General features: G+C 49.1%; 1 long non-coding RNA gene across 10 annotated transcripts in view; it reads right to left on the bottom strand.

The window, feature by feature from the left end:
- Positions 1–27,981, bottom strand: part of LOC123603040 — a 244,679-nt gene that overhangs the window by 159,932 nt on the left and 56,766 nt on the right. For all 10 annotated transcript variants that reach the window (XR_006714703.1, XR_006714706.1, XR_006714702.1 and 7 more), the window contains one exon: positions 24,370–24,530. This is a non-coding gene — a long non-coding RNA (uncharacterized LOC123603040). The remainder of the gene's footprint in view (positions 1–24,369; positions 24,531–27,981) is intronic.

Consider the following 27,981-nt stretch of genomic DNA (forward strand, 5'->3'; position numbering starts at 1 on the left):
ATTGTGCCACTGTCCCCACTGCTATTATCTGCCTTTTTTTTTCATGTCCTATGTCTCAAAGGCATTGAGGATGTGACTCATTTAAAGGAGGAGAGCAAAAGGAGGAAACTGACTTTTGTTCAGCAAAGCGTGTTAATGGGCTGTTGTGGCCATGGGATGAGACCCTGCAAAGGTAGTTTCATTTTTTAACTGGAGCATGTGGAAAGGCCTTGGTCCCCCACTCTGCAGTGGGACCACTGAAAGAGGAGGTGAGGCCCTAAGGGGAGATGGTACCTTCCAGAGGGAGACATGTTGAGTTTGAGGTGCTCGAAGCACGATTAACTGAAGATATCCATGACAAGTAGGTTCTCTAGGTCTGCGATTCTGAACAACACGGTCGGTGAAGGCTTCAGCATGAGTGAATTCGTCAGCATAAGTGTGTAATGTTGTGAAGGCATAGGACCACACTGGAGAAAATGAGGGGTTTTTAAAATTTTTTTCACTGTTTATTATTTTTGAGAGAGAGACAGAGACAGAGAGCAAGCGGGGGAGAGGCAGAGAGAGAGGGAGACACAGAACCCAAAGCAGGCTCCAGGCTCCGAGCTGTCGGCACAGAGCCCGACGCGGGGCTCGAACCTAAGAACCACGAGATCATGACCTGAGCTGAAGTCCGACACCTAACCGAATGAGCTGCCCAGGCACCCCAAAGATGAGGGTTTTCAACTGGCCTGTTAGTTGGCTAAGAGAAGCCTATAAAACCATTTACCTGCCTTCTCCAAGGACTCTCTTCCAAGGCTTCATAGACATGTTCTTCTTCTGATTTCCCTCCCTGGGCAGCGAAGGAAGGGTCCCCTGAAGGAGGGGAAGACTAAGGTAGGTAAACGTAAGGAAGTGTCAGAGAATCTAATAAAAGAGAAATTTCCAGAATGGTGGTAATGATCAATTGTGGCAAATACTGCAAAAAAAAGGAGAGGAAGTTGAGGATTTTCAAGTGCCCCTTGAATTTAGCAATAATAAGCTTTTTCAAGACCTGGGAAAATGTAGCTTTGGGGGGAGTGAAAAGTGTCAGAGCTTTGAGGCAAGAGTGAGAGGCGAGGAAGAGGTGACAGCAGGTAATGCCAAAGCCTTCAAGAGGTAATAATGGCTAGTGTTCCATAAATTTTGCAGGGGCACACTCATGATTGGGTATATGTGTGTGCCCATGTGTGTGTGTGTGTGTGTGTGTGTGTGTGCATGAAATGGCCCAGGGCAGGGTGTCTGGGGGAAAGACAGTAACCATCTGAGGTCCTTTGGGCCAGATGATCTGGGTCCCAACTGTTCAACTCTGTCATTATAGAATCTTTGCATCATTTTATGGCCTCTGGCGCATCTGTTTAGAACAGCAGTCGCAAAAAAAAAAAAAAAAGAAAAGAAAAAAAAAAGCTTGCATTTTGCAGGCAGGCTTGTTAAAACAGATTGCTGAGCCCCACCTCAGAGTTTCTGATTCCGCAGGTCTGAGGTGGGACCTGAGAATTTGTATTTCTAACAAATTCCCAAGTGATGCTACTGCTGTTGGCTCAAGGACCACACTGGGGCAGTCACTGCTCTAGGTTTCAGCCGTGGATATTAGATCTCCCCATTAAAACTGAATTCATCCTTGGGGCGCCTGGGTGGCTCAGTTAAGCGTCTTACTCTGGCTCAGGGCATGATCTCACGGTTCCTGGGTTCGAGCCCCGCATCAGGCTCTGTGCCAACAGCTCGGAGCCTGGAGCCTGCTTCCGATTCTGTGTCTCCCTCTCTCTCTGCCCCTCCCTTGCCTGTTCCCACGCTCTCTCTCTCTCAAAAATAAACATTAAAAAAATGTTTCTTTTAAGCTGAGTTCATCCATGGAAAAGACCAGGCTTTCTCCATTTCTTTTAAGGTAAACCTCACCCTCTCAGGCAACTCTGTACAGTCCGACATGCACAAGAGGCCACTCTGCTGCCTTCCCAATATGTGACAACCTCCAAGCCAGAGGTACAGTTAATGTATAAATATTTACTCTGAGCTTTTTTCCTCCAAGTAGACTATGAAAAAGTCCCAGCTGCCAGGGCGGAAGAGAATCATCTAAGTACTTCAAGTCAGCGGGGTGCTGATAAATGTTTAACAACCGACTTAGGTGGGGAGGGGTGCCCGTGTGCATCATTTGCTAATCTCTCCTGTGTAAATACCCCCACCAGGGCTGAAAGCAAAAGCTACCAATGTCGTGTCACTAAATGCAAGACTGTGTAGAGGCATCCGTGGTTGACTCCCGCGAGCCCGTGTGAGTGGGCTCCAGCCCGCCACCACCTCGTTTCCCTCGGGATTCACAGGACGATGGTCGTTGGCAGGGGAATCGCTGTTCCTGAATGCTGTCTGGTTTTTCACTGGGGGAGTCTTTAGCCTCTCGACTGCAAAATGCTAACACTATTCCTCCAAAGGTTCCGGTGAAAACCAGTTTAAATGGTAGAGCTCCCCCAAACCCATCCCAGGACTTCTCTCACACTGACTCATGCCGTCTGCTTATCGTCGAAAGTGTTCCAGGGGACAAGAAGTCCACAAAGAGGCAGCAGAGGGCCCCGGGCATTGTGTCAGATAGGATTTGGTTCTTAGAACCTCTGGCAAAGGACCAGGGCGCTGCGCTCCTGTGTGGCTCAGTCTCTTCCGCTTCCAGTCATCAAGGCTTTCAGAAACCTCAAACAGAAAGCAAAGCTCTTAACCACAGCTGCCCATGAGAGTCACCTGTGTGGTGTTAGTTTTTTTTAATATGTAAATACTCCCAGATCTCGTGACTTAATTAATCAGGAGTGGGGCTTGGGCTTGGGTATTTGTTGTTGTTTAAGTTTATTAATTTATTTTGAGAGACAGAAAGTGCATGCGTGAGCATGAGTCGGGGAGGGGCAGAGAGAGAGAATCCCAAGCACTGTCAGCACAGAGCCTGATGTGGGGCTCGAACTCATTAACCTTGAGATCGTGATTTGAGCCAAAGTCAAGAGTCAGATGCTTACCCAGCTGAGCCACCCAGGCACCCCAGGCTTGAGTATTTGTAAGAGGTGTTTCTGATGTTAAAAAAAAAAAAAGAGGTGTTTCTAATGTAGTGCTACAGTTGAGAACCCCTTGAGCTGAGACAGAATCGTTGATCTTTTGTCCGGAGGGACCTAGACCCCGATTAGTCCAACCCTCACTTGGAGGATGAGAAAAGTAAACCCCAGGAAGACTTAGTGATCTTCCCAAGATCACAAAGCTAGTTAATTACACAATGGGGCTTAGAACCTGTGCCTGGTGACTTCCACAATGGTTCCCGTGGTCCGCAAGGCGGTGACACCAAAGAGAGTAGCCTTCTTGAACTTTTCTTGACAAGGGCTTGGGGACTCACCTGCATCAATACTATGGATAGGAAGTTGTCTTTGAACCCTCTTTCTCCTCAAGCTAAGAGAAAATGTTTTCTTGACTTGGCCTGCTCACAAATGAAAAAATAAATGAATAAAAAGATTAAATTTGCTTTTAAGTTACCAAATGCACCATGCAGGTCTGTAATTGACCATGAGAGTGTCGGGAAAATATGATCTATCCTCTATAAATCAGGAAACCTTAAACAGGCTCTCTAATCGTAAATGCCGATCCTGGCAATGTCCAAAAAGGCTCATGTTTATAAATTGTTCCCTGATGTTTTAAGTAAGTGCACAAACACAAATCATACTAAGGACTTCAGAAAAGACTTAGCTGTGTGGCAATTTATTATAAGCAGTGTAATTTTCATCAGTCAGGCAGCCCTAGACTGTAATTACCTCTCTACCGAAAGAGTTACAATTGCTTTCATTACATTTTCCTAGTCATATGCTTGTCTGGATTGCCACAGAGACACTGAATGGAAAATGCATTTATTCATTGTTAGTCCTCCTAATGGCTTGTTACTTGGTTTCTAAAGATGTTATCAAGTCACTTGCTTCCCCTGCTCCTCCGTGTTGGACTCTCGCCATTCATGGAAGACAAAAGAGGCTCAACTTGAAAACTCAGCTCATGGTGAGCGTCCGAAAACTGACCGGCATCTACGGATTAACCCAACCCTGGTGGAGGAATCCTCGTTCGGCTGGCTTGAGTTCAAGAGCTGAAGATGAATTAAAACCACACGCCATTGAGCCCAACGACCAGCCCCCTGGTCACAACTGAAAAGAAACCACATTTTGTTCCCTATAGTTAGAGCTTTACGGGAACATGTAAAGGACCCAGAAAGGGATCTACAGTCTGTCTCCCACATGGGTAGGTGCTTTAATTAGAGGTCACGGTCGCACCTCGGACCTTGAAACCTGCAAAAGGCAGGGGATGGTCCCATCCCTCTCATAGCCCTATTTGACCTCGATGCCATGAGAGATAAAACTGGAAACAGAGGCACCGAACTGGGAAGGTTGGAGAGGGTGGGTGTGAGTCGACCGTGTCTACTCACAGTAGACACACATGGATGAGTGTTATCAAGTCAGAGCATTTTGCCAGTGGTTGAGGAAGGGTTGGCTTATTGTTTAGGACAAGAGACAACTCTGGGTCGCCTTCCACAGAGATCGTCTCAGGGATACACCTTGTGCTGGAAGCTCCACCAGTCAGGAGCTGTGGCTCTGAGTGAGATACTTGAACTTCCAGAAGCTCTCCTCCCCGAAAGTCCACTAAAGAGCCAATGACGGGAGTTGAAAATGATGACTCTTTCAAATGGCATATGGAACTTGGAACACAAAGCAAGGGGGTGTCAACACGGGAAGAGAATTCTTTCCCGTGTGGGTTTTTTCTTCTTGTCTTTACTTTTCTTGTTTAAATCTGTGTCACTGCATAGAGCAGTAGTGACCCCGCCTAGGAAATGCTCACTAGCGGAGACACAGAATCCGAAGCAGGCTCCGGGCTCCGCGCTGTCAGCACGGAGCCCGACCCAGGGCTCGAACCCCCGAACTGAGATCGTGAGCTGAGCCGAAGTCGGATGCTCAACTGACGGAGCCACCTGGGTGCCCCGAGTGTTCTCATTTTATAGACAAGAAAACTGAGTTCCAGAGATGCTCAATACTATATCAGAGTCACAGAAATGCTTCATAACCAGTGTCTCAGCTTCCAGTCCAAGAGTTTGCTATACTACAGTCCATCCCTCCTGATACACTTGATGAGGGACCAGCTGGTCGTCGTTAGGGAAGGCCATTCTCCCAACTTTGCCCTGCACATCACAGAGTATGCACCTTCCTTTTTTTATTAAAAAAAATTTTTGTTTAATGTTTAGTTTTGAGAGAGAAAGAGAGAGACAGCATGAGCCAGGAAAGGGGCAGAGAGAGGGGGAGACACAGAATCTGAAGCAGGTTCCAGGCTCCGAGCTATCAGCACAGAGCCCGGTGTGGGGCTTGAACTCACGAACTGTGAGATCATGACCTGGGCCCGTCGGACGCTTAACCAACTGAGCCAGCCAGGTGCCCCGAGTATGCACCTTCTTGAGCATGTGAATGAACAGGAAACCCAGTAAAGGTTAGCTGTATCTGAATGGTCTGTCTTCCTTCTACAGCCTTCCCTTAGAATTACTCTTAGGTCTGGGTGTGGGAATAAAAATCGCACTCTCCCCACCGTGGGCGAGCCCTGGGGATGCCAGCCACATAGCACGAGCCTGTGTGTGCAGTGACGATGTGTCTGTGTGCATGAGTGTCCACTTTTTCTTTAAGTTCATCTGCTTTTTGAGAGAGAAAGCACGAGTTGGGGAGGGACAGAGAGAGAGGGAAAGAGAGACAATCCCAAGCAGGCTCCGCACCCTCAGCCTGGGGCCCCATACGGGGCTCGGACCCACGAACTGTGAGACGGGGACCTGAACTGAGGCCGGACGCTTAACCGACGGAGCCGCCCAGGCACCCTGCATGTGTGTCCGCTTTGTGACCAGCCGCTGGGGGGCTCAGAAGCAGCCTTATCCCCACCTTGAACTGTCTCCCGTGAGAGTGGCGGATGAGCACAATGTCACCCAAGCCCAAGTGAGCCCAGGTTGGCTGTGTCACAGCCGGTTAAAACGGATCCAAAATGTTCCCCGGTGACAGCTGGGTATGAATTCATACTTCACAAGGCTGGTTCATTCGGGGTAAGAATTTCTGCTTTGTCTGCTGCTGGACTAGAAGAGTTCTTGCTCTTGGATGAGTCTGTCACTTCTGCAGAAATCCTACACCCTCCATTTCCTCCCATTTGCTTGCATTTCACAAATGGCCACATCATTTTGTCAAGACCGTGGAGCTACTTGGAAATTGGGCATAGAGTTTTGCATAATCATTCATGTCAGGCCGGTGACACTCTGTGATTACATATAATGGTCTCTGAGGAGTCCTGATGCAGGGGAATGCTACCTGGTCGGCCTCGAAGCCAAGTCTCGTTACGCCCACTTCTTAGAGAGGGACACCGAAGGAAAAAGAGCCACATCTATACCCGGGCCCCTTGTGTAGACAGGCAGGGAAAGCAGGAAGCTCAGGGTTCTTGGGTGAGCTGGCGTCAAGAAAGGAATTCGTAGTCTTGTCCAAAACGAACTTTCTCGAAAATCATTTCAGTTGAGTTGATTTCTGAGCCTAGACACAAAGGCCAAAGTTCACTCAAATTTCACCAGGAGGGGGTAAAAAAATTGGCTTTCACTTCAAGACACTTTATCTGTGACGATAAAGGCATGACCATTTTCTCAAGGGTGGAAGGATGTCAGTAACAGCAGCTAGGGTGGGACATAGGCTCCTAGGGGCTCATTGCTATCCTTTCTACTTTCCCGTGTATTTAAAATTGGCCACATTAAAACTTTTTCTTTTCCAAAAAAAACATATAACGTTTCTCTGTGGATGTGAGGATCGTTGCCACGTTTGACCATGCTGTTGAATTTCACATTGCGACAAAAATGCACCGTAGGGGATTCTAGAAAAGAAGCAAAATCTCTAACAAGGCCGTGAGATGAAAGGGCGGAGGCATCGTGCGCCCCTTTTTCCGGGAAGAACCGTGGAGGCGGAGAGTTCCCGGGGGGGAGAGGGCTGTGTGGCGTGTCAGGGAAGATGGGCTTTATACATCTCCCAGGGGCACCTGGGTGGCTCAGTGTGTTAAGCGTCTCACTCTTGATTTCGGCTCCGGTCATCATGTCACGGTTCATGAGTTTGCGCCTCGCGTCGGGGTCCGTACTGACAGCGCAGAGCCTGCTTGGGATTCTCTCGCTCCCTCTCTCTGCCTCTCTCTCTCTCTCTCTCTCTCAAAATAAATAAACAACTAACTTCAAAGAATAAATAGTCCCCTAGAGTTTCCCGGAAACTGCCTCAGTAACAGAGAGGCAAAATGGGTCATCTACGCCCTGGAGTGGCACAGAAGGTTATGGAAATGCCTCTCGGATCAGAAGAGGCGGGGACGTAAGGGGCTTCTTGGTAAATGCTGTGTAGCCAGATGCCATGAAGGGCATGAGTCCCCCCAAAACTTCAATGCAACTCCCACCACCTGAAATGACAGACATTAGTATTTCCAATGCTAAGGCAAGGGGAATGAGAGAAACTGAGCTAAAGAAAAGACTTAATCCTTAATTCTCTCCCCGTCTTAATTTCTGTAACACCTCATCTATTCCCTCTGGTTTTAAGGCTTATTTATGAGTTGCCTTGCTGGCTTGTGTCTCGTGTGTGTTACACTTACCTCACCATAGACTGTAAATCCTCTGAGACCTGGGGATTACGTTGTATACTTTTAAAGGCTTCCCTGGCTCAGCTCAAGACCCACCTTTGCTGTTCAGTCTTCTCTGATGATTATGGTTTACGCCCTCCGTGTGTCTGACGTTTGTAATGTCTGTGTTTCAGTTAACGTATTGGGATGTTCTTGGCATTCGCTTTCTGCGCCTCTTTGATATTTTATTACGACAGTATATTTCTAGGTTAATGAAATGACAGAGTAATAACGATCCTGTGAGATGCCGTGGGAAGGAAAGCAGCAGATAGTCTCATGTCTCCAATGCTACTCCTGGTCTCGACCCCCTTCGTCCCTGCCCACCTTCATTAGAGGCGAGAGAAGCTTAATTTTTTAGCCCCCTCTTTCAGCTAGGAGGGGCCAGGAGGTACCAGTTGGTCAATGGGATGGAAGAAGCAGCTGGCTGAGGACTTCTGGAAAGGCTTTTTCTCTTCCCAGTAATGGAGACAAATACGGTTGGAAACACTTCTTTCCCCCTTCTTCCTGCCTAGGTTGTGGATTCTGGATGGGATGCCTGGTGTTGGGGTAACTCTTTGTGACTGTGAGGAGGGGAGCAGAAGGAAGGGCAGGGTCATCGTCCCTGATGTCACTGAGGTGCTGAACGAGTATCAGCAGCCACGTACCCCGAGGCTTCTTACAGTGTGACCCCAATCTCATGACAAAATGCTCAGGCTTTATTCAATGTGACAAATGGCCATGTGCGGAGTGAGGTTACTTCATCTGCATTTAATGGAGACAAGTGGTAACCATATAAAGGAGTCTGGAAGAGCTAGGGGCAGGAAAACGATGAGGAAGCTGTTCCTTACGGGGCTCGCAGTCGGTTGAGCATCCGACTCTTGATTTCGGCTCGGGTCGTGATCTCATGGTTTGTGAGTCTGAGCCCCACGTTGGGCTCTGTGCTGACAGTGCAGAGCCTACTTGGGATTCTCTCTCCCTCTCTCTCTGCCTCTCTCCTGCTTGTGCTTGCTCGCTCTCTCGAAATAAATAAACAACAACAAGAAAAGAGCTATTCCTTTCCTTGAGGTAAGCCACAAGGAGGACCAGGAATAGGGTGAGAGCAGAAAGGATAAACGTATGGGGAGGGACTTACGACATGTTGCAGTTGCGGAATTAACAAACGCGGGTAACTAGTTGGGCACGGAGTGGGAAGAAGAAAGGTGGAAATAGAAACCATTTGGAGGTTTCATCAGGTGCCCAGGTGGATGGTGCTACCATGACAGAATGACTTTCAAGATGGAATGCAGGCTGTCTAAAAAAAGAACCAGACGAAAAGGCTCATCAGAGTGCCTCTGATAGTATGCATCAGCCACAAACACATTCAGCCTCACGTCATTTATGTAATTCTCAGGCCCTTAGATGAGAGCATTGAATTGGCGTGGCTTGGACCACACACCCACCTTGACCGGGTGTCATCCTGGATACTCAGTCCCACCAAGACTCTGTGCAGTGGAAGGAAAGATAGTAACCCAAAGGAAAAGCAGGACACTGTTAGAAGAGGGAAGGTTAATGCAGTTTGAGAAAAGGGTATTCATGTCCGTCATGCGTACCTAATCGTAAAATTCGAAAGGCTGATGGAAAGACGGAGCGCCCATGCAACAGGAAATTGTGGGAAGACTGGATTTCTGCATCCCTTATCTAGAGACCCCTAAGGTTGCACCTTTCTTCTGGTTTACTTCTTCCCAAAAGAAGTCTAGCTCCCCCCTTCCTCCTCAAGAACAAATCCCATCTTATGGCATTAGCGGAATCACAATACGGTTGTGGAAATAATGAATGGCAGCAAGGTCAAGGCCAACGAGGTCAAGGCAAATGTCTCACTTTTAAGTGAGAAAAAAAATCAAGTGTCTGAGCTCTTCAAAAACTGATTTATTCCTGTCCTCCCTGGTAGGAACTGACCCTACGATGAGATGGCTGGATGTGCGGCATTTTGAGTGAAAAAGGAATGGTTTCGGGGGTTACGGGGACAGGTCAGCTGCCCCGAGAAACTTTTCCCAGCTTCTACACTGCAAAACCGGAAGCAGAAGCTTCAGATCAGATGGCTCAAGGCTCATCACCAGCAACAGGAGTATTCTGGGATACTCTAGACTAAAGCAAAGGCTCTCCCTCTCCCCCTCCCACCGACCCCTTAACATTATTCAAACAAGAGCTTAAAGGACAGAGTAAGCAAATTAGAGCTGCTCCGTGTGAAAGCAAATGTGGGGGCTCGTAATATTGCCCTCAGTCCCCCTTGTTCCGCCTCTAGTTTTTGCTACACCGCCCAAAACTAATGACTTAAGGCAATGGCCATCCGTGGGGCACCTGGGTGGCTCAGTCCGTTAAGGGTCTGACTCATGCTTTTGGCTCAGGTCATGATCTTGCTGTCCATGGGTTGGAGCCCCACATTGGGCTCTGCACTGACTGTGCAGAGCCTGCTGGGGATCTCTCTCTCTCTCCCGCTCTCTCTCTGCTCCTCCCTCACTCATGTGCATGCTGTCTCTCTCTCAAAATAAATAAGTAAACTTAAAAAAGAAAAGACAATGGCCATTCATTTAGCTGGCGTTTCAGGAAGTCATCAAGTTGCGTTGGGCTCAGCTAACCCGTCCTGTGCAGATCTCGGCGGGGGTCATTCCCGTGTCTGCCATCTGCCACCTATCAGCCAGGCAGAGCTACTTACAGGGTTTGGCTGGTTGAGATGACAACCACTGGGTCTCTCATCATCTCACAGACAGACGTGGGCTTCTCATGGCTTCCACGAGCCTCAGAAGGGCAAGCTCTAATGCACAACTGCTTGTCAAGCCTTCGCCTTCCTCACCATTGATGGCGTCCCTCTGGCCGAGGCAAGTCACATATCCAAATCAGATTCCAAGAGAGGAGAAAGAGTCTCCACTTCTTGGTGGAAGGATCTGTAGTGGTAGGCTGCAAGGGTATGAACACAGGGATGACGCACACGTAGAATGTGTGACCGTGTCTCAGTCTTCCATAGAAGGTAAACTCCGACGGGATTCCGCGGATCCCAATTTGGAAAACACTGGGCGAAGCCAACCTGATTTATCCATTCTCAGTCTGGACGGATGACTTCCAGCCAGCCTAACTAATACGAGGGGAGCCAGCTATGTCCAAATCTCCTACTTTCTGCAGGCTTCTGGGTGAATAGGTTAGCACGAGTGACTCCATCACCCAGCTAAATAGACATTTATCTTGCCTCCCCAGCCTTAGCCACCTGCCCTAACACCGCTTCTTCCTTTAAAATGCAGCATTAGCAGATAGAGACTCCTGTGCCATCCACAGACCTTGGAAAGACAGGCTGGCTTTCAGCGTGGCATGCTCTGCTAATGGCGAGGCGGTTCAAAGCCAGATAATTTAAAGCTCTGAGTTAACTCAAAGAAGTCATTTGTCTTTTGATCCACCTTCCGCTCTGACAAATGCTCCCTTCCCTATCATATTCAAACACACACCCCCTTCAGAAGCCGGTAAACTCATCCCCTGCCAAGGAATGGATTTTCCCCATATTGCGCTATCTGAGTGATAAAAGGGTTTAATGCCCCAAGTTCGTTTTTCAGTAGCCAACTCAGAGACACCCGACACGGCAAAGCGCCTAAGTTCTTTCTCCAGTTATTAAACTGTTATCCCTAATTCCTTTGGAGACTCAACCTAGCAGCAGTGATTCTGAGGGCACTTCCTATTAAATCTGCATCGTGCACACAGAGATAAAGCAGGCCAGCTCGACCCTGTTTACAAGGATGACGGAGAGCTCCTGTTAGCTGCTGGTGCCGTCAGCACTTTTTTCTCTCAGAAAGGTTGTGCAGGATGGTCCCTCACAGCTCCTGGCCCCGGCACGTCCACCAACTTTGCAGACTTCCCTAAAACGCTTTCAGGGTGGGAGCTCAGAGCAGCACCATGGGGCAGTTTTCTGGCAGGCACGACGGAAGCATGTCACAAGCTCAACCCACCTCAGAGGGATGGAAGGTCCCAGATGCATCTACATAAAGCCAGAAGTCAATCGGCAAGAGGGTGAACTTGTGTTGCATGATATAGGAAAGGGGTCTCCAAGTTGTGCGCTCAGCTCCTGAGGCAGATATAAGGTGAAGCATTGATGTATACAAACGATACGTTACAATTATTTATTTGTGTCTCAAAAAAAAAAAAAAAAAAAAAGACGGGGCGCCTGGGTGGCTCGGTCGGTTAAGCACCTGACTCTTGAATTCTGTCCCAGGCCATGATCTCACGGTTCATAAGTCGGAGCCCCGTGTTGGGCTCTGCACTGACAGTGCGGAGCCCGCTTGGGATTTTCTCTCCCCCCCCCCCCCCGCCTCTGTTCCTCCCCCACTTGTGCACTCGTTAATACATTTTTAAAAAGAAATTACATTTTTAAACTTTTCTCAAGCACCTGTATGCAGTCTCCATGTGAGCTGGCACATTGTCTCAGGGGACACACGGGTCCCCCACGGGAAGGGGTAGGAGACAGACCGAAGGAATGTCCTTCCTCACTGATGTTTCACGCAGACTGTGACAGATCACAGTTTATATGAGACCAGTAAAATTAATTTGACTACATGATTGATTTCACCTAAACCAATTCTTACAACATGGACCAGAGGCTTAAACGATATTCTTGCAAAGATACTAGAATTGACGATACAGTGATAACATAGCCTCACAGCAATAATGCCTCACAGACATGCAGTCCATTCTCCCTGTGCTATTTGATCTCTCTGTCAGCCGCACTATGAGGGGAAAAAAAAAAAAAAAAAAAGAACGGGGCTAATTAGATCTGACAAAAGTTTGAAATATGAATGCCCATCCACTATTGTCAATGACAAACCTCATCTAAAGAGCCTTGAAGTATGAGCTAATGATGTTTGGAACCCTTCAGGGTTACAAAGACATTTTATTGCTTATTTCTTATTTATCCCAACCTTTTGTAATTTCTACTGTGTGCGTGTCTTTCAACATAAATGAAGATGCATATATTGGAGATGCACGGTAAGAATTTTTTTTAAGTTTATTTATTTATTTTGAGAGAGAGAGAGAGAGAGAGAGAGACAGAGACAGAGGTGAAGAGGGGGAGGGGCGGAGAGAGAGATTCCCAAGCAGGCTCCACACTGTCAGTGCGGAGCCCGACGCGGGACTCAAACCCACAAACTGTGAGATCACGACTTGAGCCAAAATCAAGAGTCGGATGCTTAACGGACCGAGCCACCCAAGTTACAAGCTTGGAAGTTGCTAGGAGAACAGATCTTAAATGTTCTCATCACAGGAAAAAAATCTGTTCACTACATATCATGGGGGGTGTTCACGTGGGGGTTAACCTAGGGGATGTGATCAACTCACAGTACATACAAATACCGAATCATCATGTGATAGACCTGAAACGAACATGATGCTATAGGCCGATTATGCCTCAGTAAAAAAATAAAAGCAGTGGCAATTATACCACCTTGGATACTTTTCTACCATTTAAACCTCATAATTATAAAAAAAAAAGTGACAGGGGCGCCTGGGTGGCGCAGTCGGTTAAGCGTCCGACTTCAGCCAGGTCACGATCTCGCGGTCCGTGAGTTCGAGCCCCGCGTCGGGCTCTGGGCTGATGGCTCAGAGCCTGGAGCCTGTTTCCGATTCTGTGTCTCCCTCTCTCTCTGCCCCTCCCCCGTTCATGCTCTGTCTCTCTCTGTCCCAAAAATAAATAAATGTTTAAAAAAAAAATTATAAAAAAAAAAGTGACAATAAGTTGGAAAATCTGGTTTAAGAAGAAGGTAAAGAGGATGGGCAGTATTCGTGTAGTCCAGAAGAAGTCGCCTATAGATTCATAGATTTTAAAACTCCCAACTTTGTATATTTCCCACTCACCATGGAGCCTCCAACTAAGAACACAGAATTAAATTAGGTCATTGGAGCTACCTTACTTGCTAACTATTGTAGGTGTTTGCTTACACTGAGTCCTGTCCTCCTCCCAAGTCCCCTAAAGACCACGGGAGACTTTTCAAGCATAAGGGAAGAGGGCATAGTCTCCTGATGGCGATGATAACATGACCTTCACCACAGTCAATAGTCACAGTGATTCCTGAGTAGGGGTCCTCTTCAAAGAGCTTGATGTATATGACCTCACTCCTCACAATAACCCTTTGAGACCCGGTGGACAGACGCTAAGGGTGGCCCCATGATCCCCAACTCCTGGTGTTCATACCTTTGTGTGATCCCCGCCCCCACCTTTGAGCGGCAGCCAGGACCTGTGACTTACTCCTGATCAACGGAACACAGCAAAGGTGACGTGATCACGCGACACAGTAGTGCCCGGCTTGCCAGAGCCTCTCTCTCCCTGGCTGGTTTTGAGAAAGCAAGAAGCCACACAGGGGCCAAGAGTGGCCTCTCATCAATAACCGACAAGCACATGAAGCCGTCGGTCCTACAGTCACAAGGAAATACATTTTGCAGGCACCTGCATCGAGCTGGAAGTGGATCCTTCCCCAGTCGAGTGTCAGATGAGATCTCAACCCCAGCGGATGCTTGGTCTTCAGTCTCGTAGAGGACGCAGCTGAGCGGTGCCCAGATCCTGACCCACGGAAGCCGCGAGAGAATAAATATGTGTTGTTTTAAGCCATGATTGTGTAGAGCAGTACTGTTACTCAGCAAAAGATAACCACCAGAGGTAGTGTACCCGTATCCCTGTTTCACAGGTGGAAGATTAAATAAATCGCCCGAGTTCCACAGCTAGTAAGAGGTAGGGCTGAGGTGAACACCCAGGATGTCTGCTTCTGGAAGGGTGGCCTTAACCACCCTACTTACTGCCTCTGCTAATACTGTGCTGACTAGTCCATCGGTCATCTCCTTAGGGTGCAGACCCCCCTCCTGAGGCCGCAGCCCCCTCCCTTGCAATTCCATTGCCAAGTCCGAGGCATGGAATTTGTGCTGCACAAAGGAAAGAGCACGGACCAATGAGTCACGGACGTTCCTCCCATGGCTTCTGGGCAGGAGCAAAGCTTACCAGCAGGCCAAAGGCTCCAGCTGTCTGGGGCTCTGAATGAGCTCTGCCAGTAACTCAAGCTTCCCCGCACAGAAAGGAGGAAAATGAGTCTGTGGGTGTCACGGAAAGAATCTTGGCACGAAAGTCAGCGCACTTAGGCTCTGACCTCGGCTCTGCCAACCGGGAGGCCGTGGGAACCTGAGGTGGTCACTTAGCATCTCGGGGCCTCTGTCTTCTCATTCCAGGAGGAGGGGTTTTGATCGGATGATTCTCAACGGCTCCAAAAAATTCACCTAATTCTAGGGTACTGTCTTGCCAGGGTATTCTAGGGTACTGTCATTCTAGGGTACTGAATGCCTTCCCCTTCCCTCCGGAACTGAAAGGGCCCTCTTCGTTTCGGCCACCTAAGTTTTGAAAGCCAGGTGACACATTTCTAATGGAGAATAAGCAGGAGAAGAAAGAAAAAAGAAAGAAAAAAACAAAAGAACCCCCCCCCTCCCCCCGGGGTCAGAGACACAAGGAAGGATGGAATTCACAGCCAAAAAGGAAGAAATTCCCACCCAGAGCTGTTGGGAGCCCTGAGCCTCTAGCCCGGCCGTTTCTGCCCATCGCCCGTGCCCAGCCGCCAGGGCTCCTGTGTCCACACGTTCCCTTGCAGATTGAGTCCCAGCCTGCATATGACAGCCTCATTTTTCACCGACTGCATGCAGTGAATGCTGAACTGTAATCTCTTTTTGCATGCCTCGGTTCCAGATTCATAACTGGAGGAGCCGACCCCGTTGTGTGTGAGCGACTGCTTGTTGGCCACCCCGCCGAGCCGAGCCAGGCGGCCCCGCAATCCTGTGGCTTTCTCCCTGCGTCACACTTTGTCAAAAGGCATCACGAGCTTCACAAAGAAACGGCCCCTGGAAACTCCCCGTTTTCCAATCCTTTTACTATCTAATTGTTCCTCTTCTTCAAGGCTTGGCCATCCTCAGAATAGGCCAGGGTCCCCGCCTGGGCTGTCTCCACTTTCAATCAGAATGCGCTACAAAAGAGAGAGAGGCCCTTCCCACAGCCCTGGGCTGGGCGGTGTTTGCCCTCATTGTCCCAGGTTCTACTTTCTATGCCCCGGGCTGCCTCCAACAGGCTGTCCTACCCTTCCTCCGAGGGGCCAGTCCCTTCCAGCGCTAGGAAAATGTGATCCCATGAGGTAGATGGGCCCTTCGAGAACTCTCCGCTGGCTTCCCATTGCACTTAGAATGACGCCCGCCTCCTTGCCACGAACCTGGGGCCCTGCCTGCCTCCCCCACGTCACCCCCAGCGGACCTCCAGCCTGGGCGCACACCATTTCTCTTTGCGCGAATGTTCTTTGCCCAGATCCTTCCACGGCTGCTTCCTGCTTGACATTAGCCGAGGGAATGGAGGGCGGCAATGTCACCCCGATGCTGTCACGGTCAGTGTTGGGTGTGCACGTGGCTGGATTCTAGACACAGCATCTGTGGCCCCACCTGAGGCTTCTGACTGCTGGAGCCCACTCTGCCCAGAGGCAGGTACGACTGGCCGTGCCAGTGACTCGATGGCCCCGGGAGCGGCCACTCATTCGTTCCCAGCACCTTCGATGCACAGCTGAGATAACTCTGAGGCACAGGTGTACATTGGGTCCCCAGGTGCCCGCACGGTCACTTGTCTGGCATGACACCCGTTACTGGTTCCCTACTCTGTCTCATTTCCCCCTCTCCTCTGCTGGTCTTTTCTGGAATGACCTCTCCAGTAAACCGCTTGCACTCCCATCCTGGTCTCGGAGCCTGGTTAGGACATCCAACCAGGTGAAATGACATTCCCTAATCTGTCCCTATTACCTTTTTCTTTTTTAGAGTTTTTTTTTTAAGTTTATTTATTTTTGAGAGACAGAGAGACAGACAGAGAGAGAATGAGCGGAGGAAGGGCAGAGAGAGAGAGAGAGAGAGAGAGAGAGAGAGAGAGAGGATCTGAAGCAGGCTCTGTGCTGACAGCAGAAAGCCTGATGTGGGGCTTGAACTCACGAACCGTGAGGTAACGATCTGACCTAAAGTCAGATGTTTAACCGACAGAGCCACCCGGGCGCCCCCCCCCCCGCCCCCCGCTGCCATGACCTTTTTCTATTTTCTTTATGGCTCCTGATCTCTGATTTTTTTCTGTTTATCTAGCCACTCACTCTTTTTTGTTTTTAATGTGTATTTATTTATTTTGAGAGAGGAGAGCACAAGCAGGGGGAGGGGCAGAGAGAGAAGAGAGAGAGAATCCCAAGCAGGCTCCACGCTGTCAGTGCAGAGCCGACGTGGGGCTCAATCCCACGAACTGAGTCGACATCAGGAGTCAGGTGCTTACCTGACCGAGCGACCCAGGCGCCCCTCATTTACTCTTTTTTTATTGACTCTCTTCGCTACAGAGAGAACGTAAGCTCCACGAGAGGAGAGGGATTCTTTGTTTGTCCCCAGCGTCTGACCGACGCCTGACCCGAAGTAGGTGCTCAATAAATATCTGCTGAGAGACGAGTGAGCTCACAGCTGATTCTGAACTGCTCCTTCATCTGTTCATGGGATTTCCCACTGAAGGCTAGGGTATCCTACGAAGCCGCCCCACATTTCTGACACCCCCACTAAAAACAAAACAAAAAAACAACGTCAAGCCCATGGAGAAGGGGAAATAAGGAAAGTTCTTTCCCAAGCTTCAGAGGTCACTGTCCTATCACTGAGGCACCCAGAGTTCACCATCTCTTCTGGTCACCCAGTCCTGCAGGTTAAGACCCGACCAGAAAGGACAGTTGGATGGTGTGATAAAAATGGACTCGGTCTTTATGCTCTTGGGACGACATAACTGTCGGAATGCTAGACTCCTGCCTTAAACTGAGGTGGTTTATTCCTGCCACGTGAAAAGCGCATTGTGTCTCAGGTGGCCATCCCTTGTCCTGCGGGAGGTTCTCCGCGGTTAACTGGGTCTTGGGTCTCATTCCAGCGAGGAGTGAGCTTGCTTGTCAGGTGGCTGTGCCATCGGGGCTTCCAAGGGACCCTCTCTGCTCTGAATGCCGGCATCACACCGCGTGTGGCCTTGTGTGCGTCCATCCCCCGTGGAGGTGGAGTGTGTCTCAGGGCCGTGTGTTGCTCGTGCCCATTTCTTACCCTTATCCCTTATGCCTGGTGCGTCCATCTAACTTCCCCAGATCCGGGGCGCCAAAGGCCATCTCTGCTTGTTCACCACTGGGTTTCCGGTGTTTACTATAATTACTATCCACTGTGGACTCTTAGTAAATACACACTGGGTGAATGAATGAATCAACAAATGAATGAATTAGAGTTTTTCCAGAGGAAGGACCACTAAAACCCATTGAAAGAGTCTCTAAGGCTCATTGACATGGAGTAGAATCTTCAGGAGCCCTGAATGAAGAAGGAGGCAGTGACAATGAATGGCCCACTAAGAAAATATCGCGGGGTCAAAGGACAGCTGGTGAAGGGCTTTAAAGGAAAATTTGGGGTTGCCCATGTGTGATTCTGCACAGGCACCCGTGGCTTAGCCATAAACAGATGGGCTCATTTCCAGAAAATTCCACCACTAATAGGCTGTCGCCAGAGCCGGGTGCTAAAACTCTTTTCTGATCATGAGGGGCATGCCCAGGATCCTCTCTTAAAATACCCAGTGACTAAGGAGACCGGAGGCAACACAAACTGCCCAAAGAGTTGAACAAGATGATGTATGAGGAGGCGTTCTACAAAGCGTAAATCTCTTTACCCACAGTGTGTTTTTATGATGATGATAAATATCACCGCTAAGTGTATTCGGTGGATAATTAGTCCCAGACGGTGCCCCATTGGAAAAAAAAAAAATACATGTGTGGTCAGAAAGCCAGAATGAAATCCACTCAAAATGTAAGTCAGATCATGCTACGACCCTCTCAAAAGCCTCCGGAGACTTCTGTCCTGCTCAGAGGCAAACTCAAACTCCTTGCCACGGCCCCCAAATCAGACAGGGGACGTCTTCCATGGGGACCTCGATCAGGTCAGTCCTACAGTTGCTTTCCTGTTATTACGTCCTTCATGTAAGATTCTAAAATCCACATGGAAAGATGCTTAACATCACGAATCGCCGAAGAAAAGCAAATCAAAGCGACAAGGAGATAGCACCTCACACCCATTAAGATGGCTATTATTAACGTAAACGGAAAATAACACATGTCGGCCATGACCCGGAGAGATTGGGACCCTCGCGCACCGTTGACAGGAAGGTAAGACGGTCCCGCCGCTACGGAAAATAGTATGGTGGTTCCTCAAAGGTGAAAAATAGAACTTCTGTATGATTTGGCAATCCCACTTCTGGGTAGACATATACCCAAAAGAATTTAAAAACGGGGAGTCAAACAGGTATCTGCACTCTGATGTTCACTACAGCATTATTCGCAGCGGACAAGATGTGGAAATGACCTGAATGTCTGCCAACAAATGAATGGAAAAAGGCAATGCGGTATAGACATATGATGGAATGGCGGCCAGCCTCAGACAGGCGGACAGTTCTTTTTTTTTTTTTTTTTCAACGTTTATTTATTTTTTGGGGGACAGAGAGAGACAGAGCATGAACGGGGGAGGGGCAGAGAGAGAGGGAGACACAGAATCGGAAACAGGCTCCAGGCTCTGAGCCATCAGCCCAGAGCCTGACGCGGGGCTCGAACTCACGGACCGCGAGATCGTGACCTGAGATGAAGTCGGACGCCTAACCGGCTGAGCCACCCAGGCGCCCCTACATTATGTATATTTTAACACAATTTACAGAAAAGAAAGAACAAGAAAACCCACACGGGTTTCCGCTCACTTCCCTCAGCCTCTGAACCTCGAACATCATCCGTCCAAATGGCGCACCTGACCACACCGCTCACAAAGCACCTCCAATCACTCCCCACCCTGTTACCTTGCTCTCTTTCTCCTCCTAGGCCCCATCCGTGCCTGACCCATTATTACTCACATCAGTATTGGATTCTGTCTGCCATGTAAGTGCCACAGGGCAAGGCCTGTGTTTGGTTCACTGCCATTTCCCCAACAGCTGGAGAGCAACGGACACCTGTAAATATCTATAAAAGAGAGGCATGAGATGCCTCTTTCTGGATGAGGACACTGGAAAAGTGAAGTAACATACATGGTCACACATGAAATAAATGCAAAAACCAGGCCTGGGCCCCAGCCCCAAGCCTGCACCTTCTCCCAACCATACTGTGTTGTTGTTGATGGTGACATTCATTCCAGTGTCCCACCTTTTCTCCCTTGAGCGAAATCTCCCCCCAGTTCAAAATCAAGTTGCCTGGCAGCCAAAAATACATGGGTGCATTCATCCACTCAATGTGTACGTGTCAGGCACTGTGCTAGGCGTCAGGATACGGCTGAGGAGAGGAGAACACAGTTCAGGAAGGTCAGAGCCGCACAGGCCAGGCCCATGGTGGTGAGGACTACCCTTGCCTTGGGGACACAGACCCCGGAGTTCGAGAAATCCTTAGCCAGGTGACAGGAGAAACGGACGCAAGAAGAAGGAAAGGGGGACAGCACGTAATTTGTTATGAATGAAGCTTAAGCAGCAACAGGGAAGCCAAGAAATGAGGGTGACAGTATTTTGATGGATTATTGTCTGAGCAGCTAACTTTCCTTCCCTTTGCTTTCGCTTCTAGTCCCTCCCTCTTCCCTGGAGGCGATTTGCCATAGCTTGGATTCGCAGATCAGATGGACGTGAGTTCCATTCGTGGCTCTGGGACTCAGTTTCCACCTCTATACAATGGGAATGTTGTAATACCGCCCTCACAGGATTATGAGAATTAACAGGAAAAACACGGGGAAAGGTCACTACCCAGTTCTTGGTACACAGTAAGCACTTAATACATGCTGGCTTTGTTCTTATCTTGCACTGAATGCTGCACATATCTTTGTAACACATTCTTTAGCCCTTCAGAGTATTTAGGGGGTGATTTTTTTTAATAGAAAAAAAATCTGAAGGAGTTTGTAGAACATTATCTGGAAGTCGACAACAGATATACAGAATTGAAGGAATCTTCTAGAAACAACTGATTTGTTCAATCTGGTGGAATTTAAAGGTCTTGGGAGGAAACCACTGGGGTGTGGTCAGCATGACTGACTTCCCAAGTCTGTGCCCAGTAACCTTATGACAGCGGCTTGAAATTGGCCACGAGCAGAGAATCAACACCATAATAATCAGCAAATACCACAACTCTGGGCTTTTTTTTTTTTTTTTTTAACTTTTTCTCAAAAACTGGCTTATCAGTACCTCACTGGAACTATAGCACAGGCTTTTCCAAAGTTTTGGAGGTCAGGTTTTTCCAAAATGATTGACCAGGCTCAACCTGGCAGTCCGACCCCACGTGGACGCGACCTGTGTTTACACTGAGGATATTACAACCTAAGACGTATGTGCCAAACATGTCTCAGGAGACACACCAACATCCCTCGGGGCCGCTAAGGGAGGAAGCCATGGGTACACCTCCGTCTTGGGTGGGCACAGAGAAGGCTTTTCAGAAGCAGCAGTATCTACATTAAGTCCTAAAGGACAAGAGGTTAGGACATCCCAGGAGCAGGGAGAATGGCCCAGGCAAGTATGTGTTGTGCAAAAGGGGAGAGGTGAGTGGAACCGAGCGTGCTTAGGCAAGCAAAAGTCACTTCGGCACAGAGTACGGGAGGGAAAGTGTGAGCAGGGCCAGACGGGCAGGACTGTGCTGGGGTTTTCTCCTCCGCATCATCAGGAGCCACTGGAGAGTTCGAACAGGGAGGAGGTATGACCAGAACTGCCTTTGAAAGCTCTCTGGCTGCAGTATAAGGCTCAGAAAATGTTGGTAGAGGAAGTGCCTGGGCAGCTCAGTTGGTTGAGTGCGCGACTCTTGATTTTGGCCCAGGTCGCGATCCCAGGGTCGTGGCATCGAGCCCCGCATCGGGGTCCACGCTGACAGCGTGGAGCCTGTGTGAGAGTCTCTCTCTCCCTCTCTCTCTCCTTCTGCCCCTCCTCCTCCATTCTTTCTCTCTCTCAAAGATAAAAAGAAAATGTCAGGTGGAGGACTGGCCAAGAGAGGCCGTGGAGAACTGCGGGGAGGAAGCGAGGGGAGTGGTCCAGGTGAGGAAGGAGGAGGGCCTCCGGGCACAGGGTAAGGCAGTTCGGGAAGGAAGGAGGGACGCATCTGAGCGCATTTTTGGTGCGGACCCTCATGACCGCAGGTGTGGCTGAAGAATTTTCGGAGAAGGCAGAGAAGCAACGCAAGTAAGGACGGGAACAGATGTGTGGGACAGCCGTGCCCACGGCTGCATCCTTCACGGCAGCGAAAGGTGGAAACGACCCAAGCATCCATCACCAGAAAAACGGAGACACACAATACTCTGTACGCATGCAACGGAATATTCCTCAGCCGTAAAAAGGAAGGAAATTCTGCCATAGGTGACAACACGGAAGAGCCCTGAGGACATTGCGCTGAGTGAAATAAGCCAGTCATAAAAGCACAAATGCTGCGTGATTCCACGGATGCGAGGCGTAGACAGTAGGTAGACTGATAGAGCCAGAAAGTAGCAAGGAGGCTCCCAGGGGCTGGGGGGATGTGGAGTGGCGGAGTTAGCATTTAAGGGGGACGGAGCTTCAGCTTGGGGTGATGAAAACATTCCTGGGGATGGATAGGAGCGATGGTCACCCCACGATGTGAATGTGCTTAACGTCGCCAAAGTGCACACATAAAACTGACATTTTATGGTATGTATCTTTTAGCACAATTAAAAAAAAAAAATCGAGGGGAGCGAAGGATCCAGCCCAGCCTTCGGGCTTGCGGGCTGTAGAAGAGAGCGGTGTTCCTGATGGGCCACAAGCCTCCTGACTACCCCTGCCCCGTCCGTTCAGACAGCAGCCATAATGATTCTTTCCAGCAAACTGTCAGCTCGTCTGACGGAATGAACTCCACGGACAGATTGTTTGAGCAGCTGTCAGGACCCAGGGGGGTGGGGGGGGGGCAGGGCGCTAGCTGGGGAGGGCCATGAGGAAACTTTCAGAGGTCGTATCTTTCGGAGGTGTTATATCTTGATAAGGGTCTGAGCCATATAATTATATTTTTACAGCTCACCAAACCTTACCCTAGATCTATTCCCTTCTCTGCACGTCAGTTTGACTTCTTGCTCTAGTTAAAGGTGGACGTGCAGGTTGAGAAATTAGAGATGAGATGTACTGATGTCTGCAACTCATTTTGAAAGGACTTTCAAAATAAGATGAATCAACGTAAACGCAAGGATCTGGGAGGAGACAAAAAGGGCAAACTGTTGGCAACCGTGGGATCTAAGTGGTCGGTACCTGGGGCACCTACAATTCTTTCCATTTTTCTGTATGTTTAAAAACTCTCATGTGGGGCGCATGGGTGGCTCAGTCGGTTAAGCGTCCGGCTTCAGCTCAGGTCACGATCTCGCGGTCCGTGAGTTCGAGCCCCGCGTCGGGCTCTGGGCTGATGGCTCAGAGCCTGGAGCCTGCTTCCGATTCTGTGTCTCCCTCTCTCTCTGCCCCTCCCCCGTTCATGCTCTGTCTCTCTCTGTCTCAAAAATAAATAAACATTAAAAAAAAAACCAAAAACTCTCATGTAAAATGTTGAGAGGAACACAATTACAGTTTTTAAAAAATGTGGTTTTTTTTTTAAATCAGTCAATTCTTATAGCACATTGCACAACCAGACAGGTTGTTAGAACTCTATGGCCATTGAGTAGCACCTAGAATAGTGGATTTTTTTTTCCATTTTATTTGAGAGAGAGAGAGAGAGAGAGAGAGAGAGAGCATGAGCAGGGGAGAAGGGCAAAAAGACAGAGAGAGAGACTCTTAAGCAGTCTCCACCCTTAGCACGGAGCCCCACATGGGGCTTGATCCCATGACGCTGAGATCATGAGCTGAGCTGAAATCAAGAGTTGGGTGTTCAACCGACTGAGCCATCCAGGTGCCCCTAGAATAGTGGTTCTTAAGCTGTGTTCCCTAGAAGTGTTTCAGGGACTGACTCTCCTTCAGGAAAAATAGCCCTTCTTCACTCTGTTTTATATGTTGTGGATTCTGTGTAAGATTTTTGTCTTTTTTAAAGTTTTCATTATTTATTTATTTACTTATTTATTTAGTGTATTTATTTTGAGACAGAGAGAGAGAGAGTGTGTGTGTGTGTGAGCAGGGAAGGGGCAGAGAGGGAGAGAGAGAAAATCCCAAGCAGGCTCTGCACTGTCAGCACAGAGCCCAACGTGGGGCTCGATCCCATGAGCGGTGAGATCACGATCCGAGCCGAAACCAAGAGTTAGACGCTTAACTGACTGAGCCACCCAGGTGCCCCCATTTTCACTATTTAAAAATGTCAATGCATCTCAATACTAACTCATCCGCGTTTGGGACTGGCCAGCCTTTGCTGTGCAAGCCTGTTCCTTACGTTGCTGTACTTGGGCATCCTTGGTCTTCAGGCACTAACCGGCCAGCAACACCCCACCCTATCATCGTAACAACGCTAAACGCCCCTGGTACATTTCCCTCTTGGCCCTCGTCCCACTGACTCACCCCTATCTCTTTGGAGTTAGTGCCAAATCTAAGAAACCAAGGTCCACGGGTCTGCCCTCAAGTGGAGAACATTTTCCCACCATTGCACCTTGCCTGCGACGCTCCTTGAGTGTTAATTAACCATGTTACTTGGAACACTGAGATGCTGGTTTCTACCTTCCGCGTACTCTCCTTAAAAAGAAACGTTCACCCTCCCTCTTTGCAGACCTGACCTGGTGCTCTCTCCTTGCAAACGGATGGCTCCAGATGCTTCCCGGATACTCTCACATCTTGACTTCAGAAAGAGAATGGCTGCCATGACGTTTGTACATCTGGTCTACACGGCAATCCTGCTTAGCGTTGTGAACGATTAAGTTGGCTTTCAGGCAGGCATCTAAAAGCAAAAAATGAAGAAAGACCACAGTGTTTAAAATGCAGGATGAAACCCAAGCAGCGTGCCAAATGTTAAGGGACCCCATCGGCTTAGACTTTTGTCTCACACCCTCCACTGGGGCGGTGGCCTCGGAAAAGGGCGTCGGTCAGGGGGTGGCTCCATGTACCCCCGACACACTCCTTCCACATTGTTTTCTTACACGAGTGTGCAAACGGAAAACGAACGGAAAGCAAGCTGGGACAGATGTCTAATATCATTAAAGCTGGCTTCCAAAAGAATCCAGATCTCAGTTTGGTATATTAATGCTCTATTTATCTTTAAGCACAGATGGATATTTTTATTAGTATTACTTTGTTTATCTGGTTTCAAGAAAGGTTAGTCCAGGGGGCAGATGCCTCTGTTATGAGCGCGCATTCCTGCCGAGGGAGTCAGAAGACAAGAGGAGGCTTTTCGGCAGAACTTTAATTAGAAAAGCCCAAGTTATAAATGTTGGCAGCTCTCGCCTGGTCTAACGAGTCCAGTTGCAACAACAAACAGAAAGAAAAATAGAACATTGGCAAGACCCTGATTTCCCACCTCTCCTCCCCACCAGCTGAAGAGAGGTACGACGCAATGCCATTTCGTCCCCAAGTGTGAAACAGACCATGAAAGGATCCAAATTCTCAGAAAACGGATGTTTTCGTAAGCAGCTGGTTATCGCTGGAGATAATCAACAGCAACAGGTCTGTTATGAACACATGGACCTTCCAGAAGCTTCGGGCTGAGGCAATTTCTATTATGGATTTCATGGCTTTTATTGGACGGCCTGTGTTCCTGGGCAGGGTGGGGGGAAAGGCGGGAATGCCCAGTGTCTCGGCACAATTATTACCTCTAGTTTGTTTTCCGTTGGAGTCGATTTCTTATTAGACTCTCCTTTTAGGGGATTTAAAATGGGATTATGGATCCATATGCCCAGGAAATTTCTTACCAGATTGGATTAGGAGAGTTCATTCGCCTGATGGTTCTCCCAAGAACCGTTACAACGGGCTTTGTTTTGTCACCAAGCTTAAATCTTTACTACTCATCTTTTTTATTCCAGTCCCTTCTCTCCCACCCCTCTCTATACAGCTGCTAGTGCAGGCATGCAAAGGCAAAAAAAGCAAAGGTTTTAAAGCCAAAAGTCTGGCTGTAAGAGTTCGGCCTTATAGCAACTGAGCATGAACACACCACTGACTGCTCTCTGGCACAATTTTCCTGCCTCCAAATTGGGAATCATTGTCTCCCATCCACATTTTAAAGCTGCTTTGGAGATATGATTCCATCACAATCCTGCGCCAACCCCCCCCCCCAAAAAAAAATCACTCTGCCTCTTGGATCTCATGCTGTTCTCTTTCCTTTATTTAAAAAAAAAATTAATGTTTATTTATTTTTGGGAGAGAGAGAGAGAGACAGAGAGAGAGAGGAGAGGGCAGAGAGAGGGAGACACAGAATCTGACGCAGGCTCTAGGCTCTGAGCTGTCAGCACAGAGCCTGACGCGGGGCCCCAGCCCACGAACCACGATGAGATCATGACCTGAGCCGAAGTCAGATGCTTTTAGACTGACCCACCCAGGTGCCCTACTGCTCTCCCTTTCCAACTGCTCGTGCTCGACTTTGCTTAGATTCCTCTCTTCCCCCACACGCTGTGTCCAGTCCCTCTCTCCTTATTTGCATCTTGTCCGGCTCCAATCTCCGTACCCACGTGTGCTGTTACTGCAGAGGCCCCCTCATGAATCTGCCCGCCTTGGTTTCTCCTGTTCACCTGACGCTCACTGATCCAGGTAGGTCTACCTGATCCAGAAAGACGCTCCTGTTCTCCACGGCCGTTCCCTGGCTCTGTTTGAAACGTCATCTCTATTTGGTAGGTGTTGCTGCGTATACAACAGGACACAGACTCAGCCAGCTGGTCACGGATCTCTGGTATCCAGTCTGACCACCTCCCCCGCCCCCCGCTTTCACCAGAACCTCCCCAAACTTCCCCTTCCTAGCCAATCTGAGCCCTCGCCCTTCCCTGCGTATTGCTGGTAACATCCATCCACCTTTTGCTCGTTCCTGCAGCCCCTGGAGGAGCTTCGAGCTTCTTCCTGGAGCACCGTTTCTGGTCTCCTCCTGTACGCGCTCCCATCTCTCACGGCTGAGTTCGAGTCCAACCTCCTACTTCAACTCTGTGGACACAGCCCTCCTCTTTACCGCATCACCTGTTCTTCATCATCTGTACCTCTCTTGTTCCACTTACTGTCACCTCCCCTACCATCTGGTTGTTTGCTACATGCCTGTTGGTATGACAACGTCCTTGAGGGCAAGTACTGGGTCTGACTGGCTTGTCAGGAAGCCCCACGGTGCCAAGCACAGAGCGGACTCTCTGTAAGGCCACCTTTGAGTCAAGAGTGCCGTTTGGAGCCTGAGCTGGTGCTGTGACACCAGCGTGTTTGGACATGTCTGGCCTTCCCAGGGCCAAGGTGCACAGACACCGGAGGAGCCCTCTGGGAAATCGCCCATCCTGGGGGAGAAAAGGCGAGCAGAGAAGCTTGGCCCCCTCACAAAGCCTTAGTCATGGTGGCCGGGGCTTGGGTTTCAAGTGGGCCATAATGTCTGCCTTTCAGCTTTGTCTCCTCGCCCAAGACCTATTTACTGAAAAAAATAAAAAAATAAAAAAATTGAGAAGGCTTTTCTGGAAGGCACACAGAGCAATTTAAAGGTCTCTGTTGGGGCGCCTGGGTGGCTCAGTTGTCGGCTCAGGTCACGATCTCACAGTTCGTGGGTTTGAGCCCCAAGTCAGGCTCTGTGCTGACAGCTCGGAGCCTGGAGCCTGCTTTGGATTCTGCGTCTTCTTCTCTTCTCTCTCTGCCCCTTCCCTGCTCGCGCTCTGTCTCTCTCTTTCTCTTTCAAAAATAAACATTAAAAAAATGTAAAAAAAAAAAAAAAAAATTTGCTTTTTTAAAGCCTCTGTTAAAACACTGGAAGTGGAGGAATTACTGCCCTGACTCCACAGAAGGAAAAATGCCTTTGGCACTGGAGGGCCCCCGAGGACACGGGGCCATTGCTTTGGGGCCTTAAAAACGCAGCTCGTCAGAACCGAACCCCAATGGGGCCAGCAGGAAAGACATCATCAGCATCATCACGATCATGCAGATGATGCAAAGAACTAACCATCTACCTCCAAAGACCCCCGGAAGTACTCGGGGGAGGGCCAGGAGTTGCAGAGGCGAAAGAGCCTGGCAAATCACAGGTACGGCCGAGAGCAAGAGAACAGGGCAGATCACACGTGGCCGGAATGAGCAGGTGAGAGAGTTCAAGGTGATGTACATGAAAGAACCGTTGGGAGCACATACGATGGGGATGTCAGGACGGACTGGGTCTGCAGGTTTCTCCTGGCTACACGAACACAGTCTCACAGTCTCGTCACTCTAGAATTAACCTGTCTCCTGACACC

This window comes from Leopardus geoffroyi, chromosome E1, assembly GCF_018350155.1.
Source record: "Leopardus geoffroyi isolate Oge1 chromosome E1, O.geoffroyi_Oge1_pat1.0, whole genome shotgun sequence".
In the NCBI taxonomy this organism is placed as follows: domain Eukaryota; kingdom Metazoa; phylum Chordata; class Mammalia; order Carnivora; family Felidae; genus Leopardus; species Leopardus geoffroyi.